General features: G+C 46.9%; 1 long non-coding RNA gene across 3 annotated transcripts in view; it reads left to right on the top strand.

The window, feature by feature from the left end:
• Window positions 1-20,649, top strand: part of LOC103161452 — a 69,921-nt gene extending 49,272 nt beyond the window's left edge. Inside the window, exons 4-8 of one of the 3 annotated variants that reach the window (XR_004769412.1) lie at window positions 4,267-4,410; window positions 13,452-13,688; window positions 13,899-14,029; window positions 19,654-19,738; window positions 20,275-20,649. This is a non-coding gene — a long non-coding RNA (uncharacterized LOC103161452). The remainder of the gene's footprint in view (window positions 1-4,266; window positions 4,411-13,451; window positions 13,689-13,898; window positions 14,030-19,653; window positions 19,739-20,274) is intronic. The other 2 variants (XR_004769413.1, XR_004769415.1) reach the window with 2 other exon arrangements.
• The last annotated feature ends 406 nt before the right edge of the window (window positions 20,650-21,055 follow it).

Genomic DNA, 21,055 nt, shown 5'->3' with positions numbered 1-21,055 from the left:
GCATTCAGGTGTGCTGTTAAGCTGGTAGTGTAAGATTGCTCCAAATTCTTTATGCAGGCACCTAGTGCTATGAACTTTTCTCAGCACTGCTTTCCTTGTGCCCCCTAAGTTTGGGTATGTTGTGTATTTATTTCCATTGAATTCTGGAAGTCTGTAATTTCTTTACATCTGCCTTGACCCAGCCAGTAGTCATTGCATAGAGAGTTGTTCAGTTTCCATGAATTTGTAGACTTTGTGTTGTTTCTATTATTGTTGAAATCCAGATTTAATATATAGTGGTCTGAAAGGATACAGGGGTCATTTCAGTTTTCTTGTATCTGTCACCAAGTACATGGTCAGTTTTGGAGAAGGTTCCATGAGGTGCTGAGAAAGTGTATTTTGTTTGGGTGAAAAGTTCTGTAGATATCTGTTAGGTCCATTTGAGTTATGTTGGCTATAGTGTTTGTGGTTCAGCTTTTGTCTGGATGACCTGTCTATTGGTGAGAATTTTGAAGTCTCTCACTATCAATGTGTGAGGGTCAAATATGATTTAAGCTGTACCAGTATATCTTTTACAAATGTGGGAGTCCTTGTGTTTGGGGCATAGATACTCAGGATTGATATGCCATCTAGGATTTTTCCTTTGAGTATGAAGTGTCTTTCCCCATCTCTTTTGATTAATTTTGGCTGGAAGTCTATTTTGTTAGCTATTAGAATGGCTACACCAGCTTGCTTCTTAGGTCCATTTGCCTGAAAAAATGTTTCCAACCCTGTACTCTGAGGTAATGTCTATCTTTGATGTTAAGGCATGTTTCTTGTATGTAGCAGAAGGATGGATCCCATTTTTTTGCATCCATTCTGTTACTTTGTGTTTTTTTTATTGGGGAATAAAATTCACTGATATTGAGAGAGCCTAATGACCAATGATTGCTAATTCATGTTATTTTGTTGTTGTTGGTGGTGGTAGTGAGTGTATGTGTTTCTCTTTTGGTTTTGTTGGTGTGAGATTATTTCCTGTTTTCACAGGTGTATTTAGCATCTTTGGGATGGAGTGTTTTTTTTTTTTTTCCTAGTACCTGTATAGGGCTGGATTTGTGTATGGTAGATGGTGTTTAAATTTGGCTTTGTCATGGAATATCTTGTTTTCTCCATCCATGGTGATAGAAAGTTTTGCTGGGTATAGTAGTCTGGGCTGGCATCTTGCAGACTTTAAGAGACCACAGGCCCTTGTGGCTTTTAGCGTCTCTCTTGAGAAGTAGAGTGTAATTCTAATAGGTCTGCCTTCATATGTCACTTGTTCTTTTCCCCTTGTAGCTTTTAATATTATTTCTTTGTTCTGTATTTTTTGATCATTATGTGGCAGAGAGACTTTCTTTTCTGTCTTTCCAGTCTATTTGGTGTTCTGTAAGCTTATTGTACCTTTATAGGCATGTCCTAGGAAATGGAAAAATTTTCTTCTATGATTTTGTTAAATATATTTAACAAATATTGAGGTGAGATTCTTCTCCTTCTATTCCTCTTGTTCTTAGGTTTGGTCTTTTCATAATATCACTGATTTCATGGATATTTTGTGTTAGGAATTTTTAGATTTAACATTTTCTTTGACCAATGTATTAATTTCTTCTAGCATACCTTCTGTGCATTGAGAGTCCATTCTGTCTCTATTCTGTCTCTTGTATTCTGTTATTGATGCTTGCATCTGTAGTTCCTGTTTGCTTACCTAGGTTTTCCATCTTCATGTGTTTTCTCTTTTGTTTCTATTTCCATTTTCAGATCTTGAACAGTTTTACTTATTTCCTTTACCTGCTTATTTTTTCTTAGCTTTCTTTAAGGGATTCATTTATGTCATCCCATTTTTTGTGTTTTCCTTGATTTCATTAAGGGATTTATTCATTCACTTGTTTATGTTTTATTAGATTAATTTAAGAAATTTATTAATTTCCTCTATAAGGACCTCTATCATCTTCATAACGTTGGTTTTAAGGTCATTTTCTTGTGTTTTACTGTGTTGGAATATTCAGGGTTTGCTATAGTAGGATAGCTGGGCTCTGGTGGTGACATATTGCCCTGGCTGGTGGTGTTTGTGTTCTTATACTGGCCTCTAGGCATCTGGGTTTGGGGAAATTATAGGTTTAGGTGTTGATTTCTGAGTTTATCTTTGTTGGAAGTGTGTTTCTGTTTCCCTTGGTTTCTGTTTCCTTTCTGGTTTTCTGGCCTGAGTGGCCTGTGGTTCTGGTAACCAGCCAGGAGTCCTCAGGTCAAGTAGGGTGCCTTCATTGGGGCTCTGGTGGCCTGTGTGACCTCTGGGGTTTTGGGTACCAGCATTGCCTCTGGAGTTCTGGGGTTCTGGTAACTGGTGAGAGTTGTAATAAAAAAGAAAGTAGCTCAAGAGAGAAAGACACCATGTGACAGAGTTCAGGCACAGGATTTTTATTAAGGGAAAATGATTGTGAAAAGGGAAATGGAAGGGGGAGCCTGACCTCTGGGGACAGGAGCAGTGGGAGAGAGGAAAGAGAGGAGGGAGTGGGGGTGGGGTGGGGGAAGAGAGAGAGAGAAGAGAAAGGAACAGATAGTAGGAGAGAAAGTGAAGGATGGGAGGTGGGCTGGGTCCTTTTAAAAGGAAACATAGTGAATAGGTATGAGTGGTGCTCTTAGTGGCTGCAGCTGAGGGTGTATCCTGTCAGATCTTCAAGAACAGGCCAGTACAAAAGCCTAAATACTAACCGTGTGGACTCTGGGGTTCTGGGTACTGAATTGGCCTCTGGTAGAGCAGGGGGGTTCTTCTGGAGTTGCAGGCCAGGATATGGAGATGAGGGGAGGGGCCTGGCCATGTAAAATTTTACAGTAACACCTTACATTGTCATAAAAATCCAAATGTTACTTAAAAAAAACCTTGAGTATAATTTTTAAGTTATGTAAAGTCCCTCATCTTACACCAAGGCTACCTTCCCATCTGCTGTGCCACACCAAACATCTGAAGGTTTGAGTGACTTTTCTGTTGCTATGATGAAACATCATGTAAAAGGCAACTTAACAAAGAGGAGTTTGTTTGGGCGTGGTTCCAGAAGGCCAGATGTCCATAATGACAGCAAAGGTGTGGCCACCAGGAGCAGGAAGCTGAGAGATCACAGCTCAGCTGCACACACAGGAAGCAGAGATGCAAACTGGTCATGGAGCTAAGCCATCAGTTCTCAAAGTCTGTCTCAACAGTGGCATTGCCTCCATCAAGGCTCTTTGCTCTAAAGTTCTATAACCACCCCAGATAGTACCACCAACCGGGGACCAAGTGTTCAAATTCGTAAGCCCATAGGGGACATTTCTCATTCAAACCACCGAGGTATCCGTTCAAGGTAAGAGAAGCATGACCGGGCTCTGTACTGAAGGGCTTAAGCAAGCCTTGGAAGTGACTATGAGATTGGAAGGTGTTCTCTGAGCAAAAGGAAGGGAACTTAGGGAAGTGGCACACAAGCTTGGCCTGCTGGCCTCCGATAGTTGTGGGACCTAGCTTGGGTCCTGAGGGCAAATGCTGTGACTGACAGCTGAGGGATGCCCTTTGTCGTGATTGCTCCATCTGTGAGGTGGTAAGAGGTAGGAGGCACTCCATAGACTGTGGGGTAGGTAGGGTAGTAAGGGGTAGGGCAAATGCCATAGACTGTGGGAAGATGGGTGAGGGCCTCACAATAATTCTGGCTCTAGGCACATTCTCCCAAGGAGCTGCCCGTAGGATGCTCTCCCGACTCAGGCTAGCATGGCTACCTCCTCCTCTCTCCCCCCTCTCAGTGTTGTGGGGTCCTCCAGGGCAGGCTTCCTTGCCGGCCTTCTCTTTGCATGCTTATGGGAGAAAGCTCCTCTCATGACCTGAGCCAGTACTGGGGCTAGTGGAGGGATGGGATAGTGCCCGGTGGTGCCCCCTCACACTTGTCATTAGCCCTTGGTTGTCCTTGAACAGCGCACCCCAGGTGTCTCCATGATTCTAGATACCAGAACCCCTGTGGGTGTTCCAGTGATGTAGATAAGTGTAGTGGCATATGCTTTGACATTTTGTGGCTGGTTTATTCCATTTATCACAGTGTCATCGAAGGACATACACATTATATTTGGAATTGTTTTCACCCCTCACAGGCAAGGGAGATTCCATTGTTCTGTGCACCACATTTTATTTACCTGTCTTCTGTGGACATAGAACTGACTCTAACAATAGATTTTAATTTCATATAGATTTTAATTTCATAGATTTCCTCTATGTCATCAGTGGAGACTGATTAACAAGATGGCCTCCATTTTTAGGGTCTGGCTGTTTTCTCCACACCGAGAAGATTCTGACTCTCCTGACTCAGATGCACGGTAGACCCTATGACCCGATGGCCACCGAGTAGACACTGGGTTCTACATGGTGGCTACTGCATGGACATCCTGTTCTAGGCATGTCAGGTGAGTTTTATCTCCTAGAAGTTGTATTAGTATTCTTGTGGTTAGTGTGGACTCCAGGTGGCCTGCCCATCATACAATCTATTGGCTATCCCATGAGGTGCAGGGGTGGGCAAGAGTGGTTGGTGGCATTCCATCTCCACTGTTTCCCGAAGGCTGGAGGCCAGTACCCACTCTGAGTGCCCATACACTCAAATTAAGAAGCTTCTGGCAGCATCGGTGTGGCTGCAGGAGGAGGAAGAGTTGGTGGCTATTACTTTTGCGAGCTGGTGTGGAGAAGTTGGCTTTCTGTGGTAGCTCTGGTGACAGCCCCTATGTCAGGCCCTGGACAGAAGGGAGCCACACCTCCTTGTAGGCCTGGGTGTGAGCAGCCTGTGCCTGAGAGTAGTACCAGAGTCCTTTAATGCCTGCCATGTGCCATGCAGTGGTTTGACAGTGCTGAAGTGGTTTCTGTCCTTTGTAGGTGAAGCATAGGCAGGTGCCATGATAGTCCTAAGGTTTGGGTTTGTACGTTGATGGGGGAGGGGGCACTTTGATGTGAGCACTCATAGCCACAGCATGGCCTGTTGTCTGACTGTGTGCAGAATGACCTAGATGCTTTTGTCACTAAGACATGCCCACTTTGCTGAGGAAGGCTGTGGTACCAAATTGCTTAAAAAAAAAAAAAAAGTCAGCAAATATGCTTGTCTGCACAGTTTCTCCAGTTGTGCAGAGTGCTGGCAGTCAGGCCATAATTGAATTCAGCAGTAATCAGAGAGGCAGGAAGAGCTTGGAAGAGTCTGTAACTCATGCCAACTTGGGACAATTGATGAAATCAATGGGAAGAAAATTGATTATGGGTTTAGATGGTATTCATTTTATGGCAGATGTTTAAGGGGCACTTTCATCTATAGATTATAAAGCAATTTAGGGAGCTCATCCATAAATATTTTAGGAGTATATTACTTCTCTAGGAAGAGTGTTTTTTGTCTCCTGCTGGCTGTCAGTCACTAACAGTGAACTGGGCATGTCATTTAAATGGAAGCCACATTTGTCAGCAGTGAGGGTTTGAGGACCATACTGGAGTCTCTGGAGAGATAAGCCAGCCTAAGAAGTCCCACTAATGTCATACTTATGCTAATGAAGTCCAGGAGGCAGCAGGAGTCTCCCACGGCTGGAGCATGACCGTGTTCTGAACAGTTGATGGTTTTCATGGACTGACAAACCTCATGACTTGGAGTGCAATGGAGGAATGCCTGGCTCTGTGCCTGTTTGGACAGAACCCTTGAACATATAAGAACACATATGTGTGGGTGACCATTGCATATACATAGATTGTTTACATGCACATAAGGGCATACATAAGTGAAATGCACACACCTGTTACCTATACATACAGACCCTGCTGTACTTACGAGGGGTCACATCTCAGCCCATCCTGAGTTGAAAAGCTACCGGGGTTCAAAGTGTCTACTGTACCTCACTGGCTGGCCCTCATAGCCCAGTGTTGCCTGCCCAAAACATGTTTAAAACATTCATGTAGCCTGCAGTTGAACAAAAACCACCTAAAAAGGCTTAGTATGTGGTAAAATGTTAAAGATATGGTAATATATTTAGGACTATAGAGACAGTGAAAATCAGGTGGCCTGTCATAAAGTTGAGAAATCATGAAATGATCCAATCTGGGCCATGTTTCCACAGATACAGTACCTGAGAAGGGGTGTGTGTGTGTGTGTGTGTGTGTGTGTGTGTGTGTGTGTGTGTGTGTGTGTGTGCCCGTGCTCATGTACACACACAAGTGTGCAGTCACAGAGTCAGGCCTACAGGCCTGGGATTTCCATGTTTGTGGACAGTGGCCTTGGTCTCCTGCCTTCCTGGGACACCTGTACAGAAAAGCAGACCTTGATGATTAAGGACATGGAACTGGAGAAGCTCAGCCACCCACTTGGGTCACATAGGGATGTGGCCTTGACTCTGAGTACCTGACACACTTAGTGAGGTTGCTTTGTAGCCTTAGGATCAGGGCTTTCCCCCCCAAGAATCCATAAAGCCTGTGTCCCCTGAGTGATGGGCACAGGCTCCTCACAGCTTCTCATTCCCTGAGGGTGCCTTCTGCTTGTGGAGCAAAACCTGCCTGGCCTGTACCCAGGTGACATTTCACTGAGACATTATTGCCAAGATTGGGGCAGGGCAGTTATAGGAGTAAGGTGTCCTCATGTAGATGTCAGAGGAAATCTGAATTGAAAAGCCATTGGGCACCAAGTCAGCCCTGTTCTCTGGGAATGATGCCTGTGTGAGCTTGGTCCCTGTTTAAGCCTGGACTATTTTATATAGTGATGGAGAAGAGTCTGTGGGAAGAGGAATGTCAAAGAGCCATGGGGAGAAGAGAAACAAGGATGCAATTAGTGTCAGGGCCCCAGCAGAGCACTCTAGAGCTGTTGCTACTCTGTCTATTGCTGAAGACTGAGTTACTATTTACAAAGGCAAGAATGGCTGACGGTAGTGTCAGAGGTAGTGTCAGACATTTAACTGAACATGTGCAATCAAACATCCCTCCCCACCATTCTAGTCCTGCTTTCAGCAGAATGAAAACAGTGGCAGTCCAAGGAAACATCCTCCATGAGGCAAGAAGAAGGGACCACAGTTGTCACCACAGAGCAGTCAGGGAGCATAGGCAGAGACAGGAAGGAAGGGCAACATGCCCCAGCCACCTCTCACCCTTCTGCCTGGCCCCTTCTTTTAGATACTTATCCCCAATGCTGCCACAGGCTGGCACCAAACCTCTGACACATTAATGCGAGGCATTTAGGATCCAAACCATGAAACCCATGGAAGCAGAAGGTGGAATTAAATGGGCAGCTAGCCTCTAGCCTCGGAAGAATTGCTTATGGTAATAACTCTCCCTGCAAAAGCATGGACTTTATAAACTTTGCAAGGAATAAATAATCCCTAATTTATGCATATCTTTTCAGTAAATGGAAAATGAGACATACATTCCAGTTAATTGTTCAGAGCAAAATGCAAACTGGGTAATAAAAAATAATAAAAATTACTCATCATATACATACATATACATACATACATACATACATACATATGAAAATCCCAGATGTGTATTAGCTCATTGATTGTCACCGTATGTTAAAAACTAAAATATGGACGTATGGAAGGCTCAGTGTGGTAAACCCTATCAACAGAATTCATCCTGTGAGTGGGAAAAGAGGAAGCCCCCATATTCTCTCATAGGTGTAACTTTTTGTGTGTTCTAGGCTTGACACCCATACAACCAGGCACAGACCATAGAGCTCTACCAAACCCATAAAAATACTTTGTATATTCACCTCTCCTCCAGAATGAAGGGAACAAGCCTCCCTCCCTCAATCTAAGAAGCAGGCTGCCTTCGTATCAGAAATCAAATTTAACTTTAATGAACACGAGGCTTTTGAATCATTTAGAAAAGAGGCCACTGCTTTGCCCAGGATGCTGGGGTGTCACTTGAATCTTGGGCTTAAGGGTCTGTTTGCAGATTCAGACAGGTTGTCCCAGGCTCTGCCGTCTATGCTACTTTCTGCCCTTCAGAGCGCTGTGGTTATCTAGATGCTTCTAAAAGTCACTCCCCAACTATGTGATGATCCAACTTAGCATTCTGGCTCCACAGAAAAATAGCAGTTCTGTGATAAGTTACCGCCACAAAGTAGGTGATAAAAGTGTATATGCAACAGTCTTCATTTGTCAGCAAATGGGACGCCCCAGGCATGTTCGCAGTGCTTCTCTCAACAGCCAGAGCACATCGCTGGCCCACAGTTTTCACTCCCAGAATCCCAGCATGCATTCTGAGGCCCAGTCTTGAGCCTTCTGTGTGACATATTCTGGGGCAGCTGTTGCTCCCCTGGGACCTGGTTAATTACCTCCATCCCAGGGGGATCCTGTGTGTCATTCCCTCTGGAAGCAAGTGAACCCCAACAAGACTCAGCAAGGAGTTAATGAGTGTGGGTTTCATTTATTTAGATTGGCTTCACTCCCCACTTCTAATTTTAGAATGGAATGAAATTAGTTTCGAATAGGAGTTTATGGATTTCTTGGCCACTTTTTATAGACCTTTGAAAGCTTAGAACTTTTCTTCTCCAAAGGACAAAAGGAACTCTAGGTCCTCAGGGAATCATGCTCCACATAGCACCCGTGGGCATTTGTACATAAAGGGCCTCACCACTGATTTGCAAACCTGTGTTCTCTTTTATTTTTAAGCAAGGGAGCCCCAGCCCCTCTCAGCCTCCTCATCACCCTCCATGCAAAGCTCTAGACAAGAGCCTGCCTTCCTGCTCCGAGAGGTGTCATACTGGGAAAGGTGGAGTCTTTCCCACATCCCATCTCTGCTCTCTCCAGCACCAGGCAGACCAAACGCATGGGGAGTTGCTGCCCTGAACCAGGCGGTGAAGTGACTTGTGTTCACACTGGAGATTTGCTTTCTGTCTGAAGCCCGAAGCTTTGTCCACAGATCTAGTTGGCCTTCGTTGTTGCCCTTTAATCCAAGAAAACACAAAATGATTTTCCCACGTGTGCAAATGCACACACACATTGTTGGGGTTCACTTTGCTTTGATGATTCCCTCCTGGGGTGGAGGGGCAGTTGAACTCACAAACCCTGAAATCTGGGATTTGAAACGCCCTCTCCACAGCTAAGACGAGAGAGAAAGAATGCAGAAACACATTATAGAGCCTCATGGGGGAATTTTGGAAAAAACATGCAAAGTATCTTTACATGTGTGGAAAATCCTTTGGAGTACATGTGCCCAAGGTCAGGCTGCCATGGCTGTGCCTGCAGAGCTGGAGAGGTGAACTGACGAGGTGCTGGTTGGCTCTCACACGAACCTTGACGCCACTGTCAGCCATGTTGAAGCCATCCCTTTCTCCCTCTTCTCTTTTCTCTGGGTGGAGGGAGGGGGGCCCTTCCTCACTCCTGTACCTGCATTCTAAGCCATCTTCCCCAAGAGACGACCCCTCTTATATCATCAGTGCTCCTGTGTTGATGGCAGTTTCTTGTCCCACCAGGTCCCACCACCCTTTAGCCCCAAATAAACACACAAAGACATATTAATTATTAAACTGTTGGCCAATGGCTAGGGCTTCTTATTGGCTAGCTCTTTCTTAATTGTTAACCCACAACTGCTAATCTGTGTATTTCTACATGGCCTTATCTTACCAGAGAATGCCTGGTGTGTCCTATCTTCCCGGTCTCTACATGGCGTCTCCTCACCCTCTCTTCCTCTCTCAGAATTCTCCTTGTCTCTTAGTCCCGCCTATCTTCCTGCCTCATTGGCCAAACAGTGTTTCACTCATCAACCAATAAGAGAAACATATATACAGGACATGCCCCATCACTCCTGTGGTGTTAAATGAGCTGTTTCTGGCTGTGCTGGCTGCCACCCTTGGGTGCCTACCCACAGTAAAAGGCTTCCAAGCCTCTTTCCGTAGCCTTCATCCAGTCAGTTCAGGCCACTGGGAGCCACTCTCACCATGCTGAGCTTCTTGTTCAAAGGCACAAGGCTTGGCTTGCTGGGGGCAGCAATGCATTCTCTGTGCAGCTGCCTGCTATAGCCCTGGGGACCGTTCTGTACCCTAGGCTTTACTCCAGGCATGTCTCCACATTCCTGAAATCCAGAGGGGATCTCAAAATAGAATAAGAAATGAGGATTTAAATTAGAAGCAACAGTGCTGGCACCATGTCCCGCTCCACTCCCATGGCCCTCTTTTTGGCATGGCACTGCAAACCAGAGCCATTCATGCTTGCTGACTATTACAGGGTCCTGTAATAGGGAAGCTGAGGTCTAGCTGTGTGAGGTTGAGGCAGCAGCCATATACCTCAGAATCCCAGGGTCCCTTAGACCTGGGGCTCAATAGGTAAATGACTATCATTTTACCCTAAAGAGGGGCACAGATGAGTGGAGAGGGAAGTGATGGGTAGAGAGATTGCTATTTGTCTAGTCTTTGATTTGGGCTATCTGAGCACCCACGATAGATGGATGGCCAGTAGGTAGCATCTCAGAGGATACCATTTGTCCTGTAGAAAGCAGGAGGCAGGGTCACATGCCAGGTATGGCATGCAGGGGGACATAGCAGGATGTGTGCAGCAAGGGTGGATGTACAGTAGGAGCACCCTCCATCCAACCTGTGGGGGTCCCTCCTGCAGCCCCGATTTCAGCTTTCTCCCTGCATCTCAGACCAGCCTACAACCTTGGCTCTTGAGAGCTGGAGCTACTTCTTATAGTGGTACCAGCCATGGCTCCATCCCACCCCAGACAGAAAGCTACACGGTACACCATTCTTCTGCCTCCTTAGTGCCTGGCACCCAAAAGCCTGATGATACGGGTGCGATGCACCAGTGCCAGGTACCCAAGAGCCTGTTACTGCAGATTCTTGCCCATCAGGGCTGGGTGCCTAGACCCTCAGACCCCACAACCCAGTGCCACAAAACCTGAGGGCAAAGCCTGATATTGCAAAACCCCAGACTTCAAAACCTGATATGGCGGAGCCTGGTACTCCTTAGGCTCAGACCCCAGAGCCAGGCACTACAGCCTGCAATCCCGAGCCTACTATCTTGGAACCTTATATTCCAAAGTGAGGAACCGAACCTGATACTCTAAGAAGTTGCTCAATATATCCTGCTATCCCAGAGTCTGTTTGCCATGACCTTGGTACTATAGACCATCATACCCCAGAGCCTGGTACACCAGAACTCTTACCCCACATCTTTATTCCCTGACCCCCATGCTTGGTACCCCACAGCCTTGTGCCCAAGCCTGGTACTGTAGAGACTTGGTACCCCAAAGTCTAGTACTATACAGACTTGATAGTACTGAGATGCTATTAGTTATACAGTGATGTTTAACTGCTTAGCTGTGTGGACCTCTCTTATGGCAGTGGGAACAATGACCTGTACCGGATCAGATCCTGTCTGTCGACTTCATGCACTGGTCTCTTGACTCCCGTTAAGAGACTGGGGGTGTTGCCTCTGAACTTAGGCGAGGGAAAGGAGGCAGGAGGATCCTGAGTTTTCTCCTTCAGTGCTCAGGCACAGTGGCCTTTTACTCACTTTGTCTTGCAAGGATGCTCATGAACACACTGTTAAAACGTCCTGTGAAGAGATTACATCTTCCTGTGTTCAACATTTACAAGGAAAGCCAACGAGTGAGTGAATGAGTGACTTCTGTGTTTTTTTTTTTTTTTTTTTCCTGAGAGGAGGTAGACTCCATGGTTAAAACAAGCACACAGTGGAGCTGATGAAACTGTAGAGCCAGTCTTGGCCTCCTGTAAGTGATGAGGCCCTTAGTGTCTTGCACCTTCATTTGACTGCCTGGCCCAGTAGATTGATAACAAGCATCTCTGGAAGGGTCAGTCATGGCTTTCCCTGACTCATGTCTCCATCTGAATCATTCCTCCATGGGAAAGGCTAGTTGCCCACCAGACCGCAGCTCATTGTGTGGCTCAACTAGCTACGGCTGTAATTCCAAACATAAGTAGTGGTAAATGCACTCTTACAGAGTGTCTGTTCATGGTAACATTAATATTTGAATGTTGTATGTCTGTGTGTGCATCAGATAACAAAGTCTTCCGAGTCTTGTATGTGCCCAAGTCCTGTAACAAACAGGACTTAATTGGCTCAGTTCTGATGGCTGGAAAGCCAAAAGTAGTCTTCTGGGGACAGTGTTGACCTTAAACAGCTGTTGATTATGTGCAGAGATTAATGTCCAGCTGTGTCGAGGAGTGAGGGCTCATGGGGCCTTTCCTCCTCCCCAAGGATGTATAGACAGTTAACAGTTACTAGGGGAGGGGCTCCAGTAGCCCCACCCCTTAGAATGTCCTACAGTTAACAGTTGCTGGGAGAGAGACCTTGCTTCAATGATGCAGCTGCCCACAAGCTGCCTGCATTCCTGTTTCTGTAAGAAGCTCAAGTTAAGCCCATTGGCTCATCAAGCTGTACCTGAGGGCCATGGTTTCCTTACGTTTGTCATTGCCTTGTCTTTTTGGGGTGAGTAAATGTGTGTCTGCGCAGAGAGTCCACTCTTTGTGAGCCTTTTTAGATGCTCGTCTCTGCTTGCCTTATTATTCTCATCTTTCCTGGCTTCTGGGCCCCAGCTTTGCCCCCCCCCACTTCATACCATAAATTATTTTGTCTCTTGTGGACATGGCCTCTCCCCTCCCTCCCTCCTTCCCTCTCTCCTCTCCCCTCCCTCTTTCCCTCTCTCCTCTCCCCTCCCTCTTTCCCTCTCTCCTCTTCCCTCCCTCTCTCACTCTCCCCCTCCCCTCCTTCCCCCTCTCCTTCCCTCTTCCCTCTCTCCTCCCCTTCTTTTCCTCTCCCCTCCCTCCTTCCCTCTCTCCTCCCCTCTCTCCCCCTCTCCTTCCCTCTCTCCTCCCCTCCCTCTCTCTGTTTTTTTTCAGTCAGAACTGAATGTGTTTCAGTCTTTCCCATCCTCACAAACCCTGCCTTGCCCCAGAGTTCCTCATAAGAAGGTCTCTCCCCTCATCACCAGAGTCATGTTATCTGCATTTGACTTGCAGCATCCTGTTTATGCCCCACCCCCCATTCTTGCGATGCCTCCTCCCATTAGGCTGCAGGGCATGCCACTGAGAAGGTGCCAAGGCCAGGATAATTTGCAGTCCTCTGGCTGGCCACCCTTTAGATAGGACTCCACACAGATGTTCCTTCCACCTCACCTCCCAGGATACCCTGCCTTTCTCCCTCTCTTTGCCTTCTTTCCTTGGAGCTCTTTCAAAATCACACCTTACTGTGACTTCCCCTGTAGCAGCCCCAAATAGCTGGAAGGAAGATAATTTTGAGAGATAGCCCCTAAGTTCCCTGGGGGTTTGGGGAAGTGAAGGTGTGGGCTTGGATTTTCATCACAAGTAAAGTGATCACTGTTCCTTGTCCTTTTGGGTCTGGCTTATTTCTCTTAGAATAATGACCTGCAGTTTCTTGCATAATTTTAGTGGGGAGGGTGGAAGGAAGTTAGATTTTTAGGGCATCTGGATGCAGCCAGAGGAGGTGTTAATTCTGATCTCGTGTCATAGCAGGATAACATGGTCACAGCCATCTGTCCAGAAGGACTGGGAGAGTCTGGAAGTTTCCCGGTACAAGGTACTATGTCATGTTTCGGGAGCTAGAAGTGCTGACTGGATCTTACACCGTCTCAGCCACGCTGAGCAACACAGCTACACTGAGCAGTATAGCCAAGCTGAGCGGTACAGCCATGCCTGTTCTCTCCTGTATCTCACCTGACCTTCAAACCTGCACAAAGAACTGTACAGGTAGACTCTACAGTGGGCAGATGGACAGGTGGGTGAATGTGTATCTGGATGGATGGATGGACGGACGGACGGACGGACGGACGGACGGACGGACGGACGGACGGACGGACGGAGACCCATGCATTCAGTCAGCCATTTGTCCTTCTGCCCCTCCACCATCCACCCATACATTATCCCTAGCCACTTAGTTTGAATCTCAATTTTCTGCAGATAAGCAATGTGTGTGCAGACAGCAAATGCTTAAGAGGTTATAAGATGACACAGCCTGTGCTCTGTCCCCTGGCCTGCCCCACCCCGAGTGCCTTCCCTGCTGCTGAGAACTGCTTTCATCAGTCTCTAAGGTAGATTTTTTTCTACACTCTTAACACAGTTAGCTCTTATTCGTTCAGGAGTTTTATTGTTGTTAGTAGATGTGTTCCTTACTTTCCTATCATTGTAATAACGAATCAAGAAAGTCAACTTATGAAGAGGGAAGGTTTATTTGGCTCATGGCCCCAGAGATTTCAATCCATGATGTTGGGGCTGAGGTTTTGAGGATACAGAGGAAACAAGTGACAGAGGAGATTGCTCATTTCATAGCAGCCAAGGAGCAGGGAGGGGTGGGGGAAAGGTCCTTTACTGAGGATGGACATGACCCCAATAACCCAACTTGCTTCAACTAGGTTCTGCCTCTTGAAAGTCTCGCCACCTCCTAGTCATGCTGTAGGTTGTCAACCAAGCCTTCCCACGGGCCTTTGGGGGCATCATCAAGCAGTGGGCATTCTGAAGGGGAGAGTATTGTCAGGCTGAGGCCTTGGTTCCATTTGACTTTAACGCCGCTGATGAAACTTAATGTACTATGTTATCTATTTGGCTCGATGCTCACGGGCTGGGTGGGGGAAAAGCCCAGGACCTGATTATAGGAGCCCATTTTACATATGGAGTGTTCTGTGTTGTATTAGGAAGTCATAGCTGTGATCTGTTCCATTGCAGTGGATGCTTTGGATGATGGAGCAAGCTCCCAGATCTGTTTGGGCCGCATGCCTTCTCTGTAGCTTTCCTAAACTCTATTATGAGTAATCTCCACTGACCCTGTTTGGACATCCCTAGGAGACACAGCTCTGGGCATTTGTTTGAGGAAGTTTCTAGGGACGTTTAACTGAGAAGCCCTTCTTAGAATGTGGGTGAAGCCATCCCATGGGCTGTGGTCCTGGACTGAATTAGAAGGGAAGCCAGCTTCATCATTGGTTGCTCCCTCCTTCCCCACTGTGGAAGCCACAGTGACCAGCTCTCTCAAGCTCATGGCTGCCGCTTTCTCACTCTGTGATGGACTGTTACTCAAGCCACCCTTGCTTAGGCTGTGTCTGCCAGGCATTTTGTGACAGCAGTGGGAAATGTGATCGATTCCTCCCGCCATGGACTTGCTGCTGTGCCTTGAAGCACACCCATTCTTCGTGAATGCACTGACTTCAGGTGGCACTGGATCCCTCCATTATTTGACAGGAAGTACATATGCCACCACGCAGGAATGTACGAAACATCGTACATCTAAAGGGCTCCTGCTGGAACAGATGGAGGGGCCTCTCGGGGCTGCTGGCAAGGTTCTGTGTCTCAGTCAACATGCGGGTTTCATGAACATATTCTGTTTGCCAAAATCTGTCAGACTATGTGGCGAGATGTGTGTGCTTTCCTGTATCGTACTACATTTCAATGAAATACATGTAAAAATAACAACACTGACAACTGGGTGACCTGGAAAACAAGGGATAGATCCCGGTGTCTCAATGAAGGGACAAACAAATACACATCAAAGCAAGAGCAGTAATGTAGTGGCGAGGACTCAACCTTCCATGATGAGAGGTACAGCTACCCGCCACGGATGCAGCTGCAAGAGGAGCCTCCAAAGCCAGGGGCAGACTCTCGGAGGCCGGCAGTAGTGGCCTCTTGCTACAGCTGGAGCTCAGGCACACCTCCCAGGACCAGATTGAAGAAGGTGCCCCAGATGGGAGCCAGGCTTGGGGCAGTGGAAGGCACTGTGGATACACACACAGCCCTAATGATGTCTCCTCAACAACTATTAGCCCATCTGGCTGTGCTGTGGCTCGAAAATCCTAGCACCTCCAAGCAGAGACAGACCCCAGAGTGAAGCACTGGACAAACAGAGTTGTTGTGCAGCTAGTCTGCCCCTTCCTGGCAAAATGCCTCCCCTGCAGTTCTGTTACCATAAAGTGATGCCTGAGATGCAGACTGTAAATAATCAGGAAATTGCCAGCAGAAGATGTGTGTGTGTGGGGGGGGGGGGCAGTAAAAGGCAGGTAGAGAATATATACAAGGTTGAGCCCGAGGCTACAGAAAGTCAAGCAAGCGCTTGTTTCTGTGAAATTCTGACAAGAAATGCATGGCTGCAGGGAACAGCACTTGCAAAGGAAAGGCCTGGAAGACACGGAGATAAGAAGGCCAGCTTATAAGGAGAAAGAAAACACAAGCAGACCCATGGCTTGTCACTCAGACACTGCCCCTGCAGGGCAAGCACCAAGAGGCAGCCAGAGCCAAATTGAAGGGATGAACATGGAAACTGGGTGGACTGTGCAGGAGGCAGGCAGGTACAGACTAAGTGTGTGTGGAGTGGTGTGTCTAGATCACATCTCAAGTGCTCACTGTGAGGGTGGCTGCAAGAGGCCTTTTGTAAAATGACTGATACATAGTATAATTTCTGAATGACTTGGAGAAGAGAGCTTAGAAGCCATGAAGGCAGTGAGGAGATGGACACGTCAGTGACTGGTAGGAAGTGTGTGCAGTGTATATTCATCTTAAACCTCACCCTGAGCTCCCAAAGTACAGTTGTCAGTGTTTGTGAAAAATGCTTAAAGATACAAATGCTCATCACCCTGTCACATCACACGTATGTCCCCAGGTACCACACATTGAATTAATTTGAAAATCTGCAAAAACTTCCATTGTTTTTAAACATAGCCTGTGCATCCTTCGACACTTTAGACATCTTTAAGGAACATTTATGAGCAGGGCATACACCATGGATTTATCATGGTGTTGTCTGAATAATGACAAGGGAAATGTCTCTGTAAAGACCATCCAGTGGCAAAGTTTTCTCTGAGTGTTTTCAGCTTGAGGTCAGTTGAATGCAGAGACACAGAGCCAGCTGCAGCTATGTAATTACCAAGAACATGTCAACTTGACGCACGCTAAAGTCATCTAAGAGGAGGGAGTCTAACTAAGAAAATGCCTCTGTAAGATCAGGCTGTAGACAAGCCTGTGGGGTATTTCCTTAATTAGTTATTGATGTGGGAGGGTTTACACCGTTGTGGGGGGTACCACCCTGAGCTGGTGATCCTGGGTTCTATAAGAAAGCAGCTCTCCGCCATGGCCTCTGCAACAGCTCCTGCCTCCAGGTTCCTGCCCTGCTTGAGTTCCTGTCCTGACTTCTTTTGATGATAGTACTGTGATGTGGAAGTGTAGGCTGAAGGAAACCTTTTTTCCCCAAGTTGCTTTTGGTCGTGGTGTTTCATCACAGCAATAGAAACTCTTAATACAACCCCTTTCTTAGAACCAGGGGCAGCTCCAGCAGTTGGCTTTCATCCCAAGGTCTCCTTGACCCCAGCTCATGCCTAGCTTTTCCCATCTCTTTCTTTACCCATTAAGGCCTTCTTTGTGTCTTGTGTAGGGTGCACTGCCATGATGTGCTACCATGATGCCCTTGAATGGGCTAGATCTTTCCCCAGTTTCATTTTCTTCTTCTTCTTCTTCTTCTTCTTCTTCTTCTTCTTCTTCTTCTTCTTCTTCTTCTTCTTCTTCTTCTTCTTCTTCTTCTTCTTCTTCTTCTCTTCTCCTCCTCCTCCTCCTCCCTCCTCCTCCTCTCCTCTCCTCTCCTCCTCCTCCTTTTCCTCTTCTTCCTCCTCCTCCTCTTCCTTCTCCTCCTCCTCCCTGCTCCTCCTCCTCCTCCTCCATTCCTCCTCCATTCCTCCTCCTCCTCTTTTCTGGGGGTGCAGGTTCTCAGGTCTTGCCTCAGGACCTTCAGTGCAGATGGCCATGGGGGAGCCTTGACACCCTGTTTGTACTCTCTCCTCTTGCCTCTGTCTGGGCAGCTCAAACTGAGCCTTCAGGACTTCTTGAAGTTGCGGAGACAATGAAATGGGAATTGGTTAATGCTGGCCTTACAGGCCAGAGCCTGAGCTGCAACCACCCCGAACCAAATGAACCCATCAAGAAACAGGCCACATAAGGAACAACAGAGCTGTAGCATATGGGTGTCTGGAATGTATGCTAGGGTGCCACACTGCCATGATTGAGGCAGAGGTGGGCCAGAATTTCAGAGGAAAATTGTGGGAGGAAGATTATGCAAGCTGTTTTGAAATAATTGTACTTGGGCCTGAGGATTGATAACAAGGGTGGGGTCAGTCCAGTGCTCACATGGCAGCTGCTGAGGAACTTCCTGAAAGCGTTCTCTGCACAAGGTATAGTGGCCTGTCAAGGCTGTTTGGCTCTCAGAGGCATGGTGTTCATCTTGGGCTCCCACTGTGGGCATCCAGGGGCCAGTGTGACACTGTTTTGGAGGTGACAATGGTCACAAAGAAAAGGTACATCTAAGGAGAAAGACACCTGCCATGTGTGAGGAGAACACCTGCCATGCTTGTGAAGACACCTGCCATGAGCGAAGAGGACACCTGGCATGCATGAGGATACCTGGCATTGTGAGGAAGACACCTGCCATGCGTGAGGACACCTGGCATTGTGAGGAGGACACCTGCCATGCTTGTGAAGGACATCTGGCATTGTATGGACACCTGCCATGCATGAGGAAGAGTGCATCTAAACCTAAGGACCCAGAAAAAGAAAAGAGGCCAGTAGGACACTTGACGAATTGGTTTGGCAGTTAGGAGCTGTTTGTTTTAATTAAGTCAATGATGAATTTGGAAACCCTTGAACTGGGTCAGGATTTGGAGGCTGAACTGTTTGATGGCAGGAATGCTTGTAAAAGTGATTAAAATAGCTTTATGGAATGCGCCTGGAGGGAGCAGTGGGCCTGGAGAGACTCTGGGTGTGGGAATGGAGGCCCGACTTCTTAGCAGTCTGTCCATCTGCCACAGCCAGCAGTGGGCCAGAGATGATTTAACACTTAATCAGACCTGCATACTTGGTTGTGTACTCACTGTGGCCACAGAAAAGGGTGCTGTCACCAATCTTTAAATAGTGAATCAGAGGCTAAATTTCACTCCGTCAGTCAAAGGCCGCTGCTATGCAGTGTCCTAATTTTAGCTGCTTGTCAATCCCCCAGTGCCTGTTAGTTGATGTAACTTTGATCCTCCAATGCTTGGATGGCTTTTGTGCTGAATATAGCTAGAATATACTATGAATCATCTGGAAGGCTGCCCAGCTGAAGGAGGGGAAGGGGGGAGAATGAAGAAAGTAAAGGACAGGGAATGGAGGAATATGAGAGCATTCAGGCCCTGAAATGGATGGCTACAGATAGAAAGACGGGAGAGCATCCTTATTCGTGAACCATCAGCTTCTCATCTTAGGCTTGTGCTTTGAACACACATTACTCTTGGACTCTTATTTTTCCTTCTAAACCAGGAGCCTTTTCTCATGCAAACACACAGGAGGCCACTGCCAAGGTCTAATGACAGTGTCAATAATCTCAAGACTTTAAATGGATGTTTTTCGAAGCAAATCACTGCCTCTCAAGGGCTTTTATTTTCACTTAGGGAGCTAGCAGCTAAGATGCTCTAAAGGGGTGGAGAGCATTTCTGATCACCTCCCCCTCCTTTTGGTTGTTAGGTAATTGCCTTGTGTGTCTTCTGTTGTCTGGATTTTCTTCTCAATGGAGATTTCTTTTTTCCATCAGCTCTCAGCAGAGCCCTCTGTGTCACCCTTGTGTCCTGGATGTGTGTAGCTGCCACCTCCCTCCTACCGACTTGCCTCTGGTGATGTCACCTGGATTGTGATTTCCATCATTCTTACTTTGCAGGAATGGTGCAGGAGAATCAGCAAGACTCACTGGGCCATGCCTGCCTCCCTGGCTGCATCCTCGGCTACCTAGCCTTCCTCCCCAGGTCAGGAGAGAGGAACCCTGACTTCTTCCATCTCTACCTTCCAGGGTCTAAATACTGCTTGCTCAGTACCCCCCACTCCCTAGATGGGGAATGGTAGAAAGAAACAAAGAAAGGTGAAGAGGAAATGGGGCCATAGACTTCAAGTCATCTTGGGAAGGGGACAGCACAGGTTCACCTTCCTTGAGAATTTGTGACTATGAGCAAGATGCAGCCATGTGAAGGATGCTGTATATATAGCTCAGTGGACAGAGTTCATGGATGCCAGGTGCCATAGGATACAACACAACTTTGTCCCGAAATGTTCAGAATCAAATTAATTTAGAACAGAGAAGGAATGAAAGTAGCGAGTTGCTCAGGTAGTTTGACAGCTGTCAGAGCCCTTCCTCGAGACTCCCACTTCTTAAATTGTGGGCATAGCCACACAGTCTGGTCACATGGCTAAGCTCAGGGATTGCAAAAACACTTAACAGAGGGGCCCTGAAGACCCCCAGCCATTGCTCACACTCCTGATATTCCACCCCGAATTTGACTTTCAGACTCTACTGTGAAGATGCCACATCCTTGAGTCATAGAAAATGGAAGAACCAAGCTGGTGCTCTGCTGGGACCTTCGTCCTTCCTGGCTAGCTCTCCTGGTCCTAGGAGGTGCTCTGTGTGCCACTGGAGGAGAAAAGTGACCTTACATTTCACCTACCTACGAACCCTGTTACAATGACTAACCTGACAAGATACATGCCCACAGGTGGAATAGTCGGATGGATGCTATTCAAGTAACCAGCCACTTTCTGATTGAATCCAGGGCTTGATATATATATATATATGAGATGGAACCCATGCTTGGCACTGTTAAAGGGACAAAAACCTGTGGCTAGATAGGCTGAAATTTATATGTCCAAGCAATTGTTTTAAAGTGACTTTTTTGTAATGATTCATTATCAGCAAACATATACTCTGCATATATAAGTGTATCTGTAGGCCACATACAAATTTAAATTTCTTGGGCAAAAGGCCTTGGGAATGAAAAAAGTTCGAGTCAGCTGTATGGGGGACTCTATCCTGGGGCAATCAAGTCAGAGGTCTGGAGGGGCCAAGGGTCATTGTTTTGGAGGTGAGATTAGTCTGTGTTAGAGCCTTCAGCACAGGCCAGAGGTTGGTCACTCACTAGTTGGTAGAAACTGTGATGGGTTCAAAGGGCTTTGCTCCCACTCACCAGACCTGAATAAGGTGTCAATTCCTCTCTGTGCTTATGAAGTGATGGTGGAAGTGGTGGCTACTCAGCCAGGCGGGCACCTTTGGAGGGGAGGCTCATTGACAGCCT

Source organism: Cricetulus griseus, chromosome 3 (genome assembly GCF_003668045.3).
Source record: "Cricetulus griseus strain 17A/GY chromosome 3, alternate assembly CriGri-PICRH-1.0, whole genome shotgun sequence".
In the NCBI taxonomy this organism is placed as follows: Eukaryota; Metazoa; Chordata; class Mammalia; order Rodentia; family Cricetidae; genus Cricetulus; species Cricetulus griseus.
The sequence above is the reverse complement of the archived record's forward strand: the minus strand, read 5'-3'. Positions and strand labels throughout refer to the sequence as shown.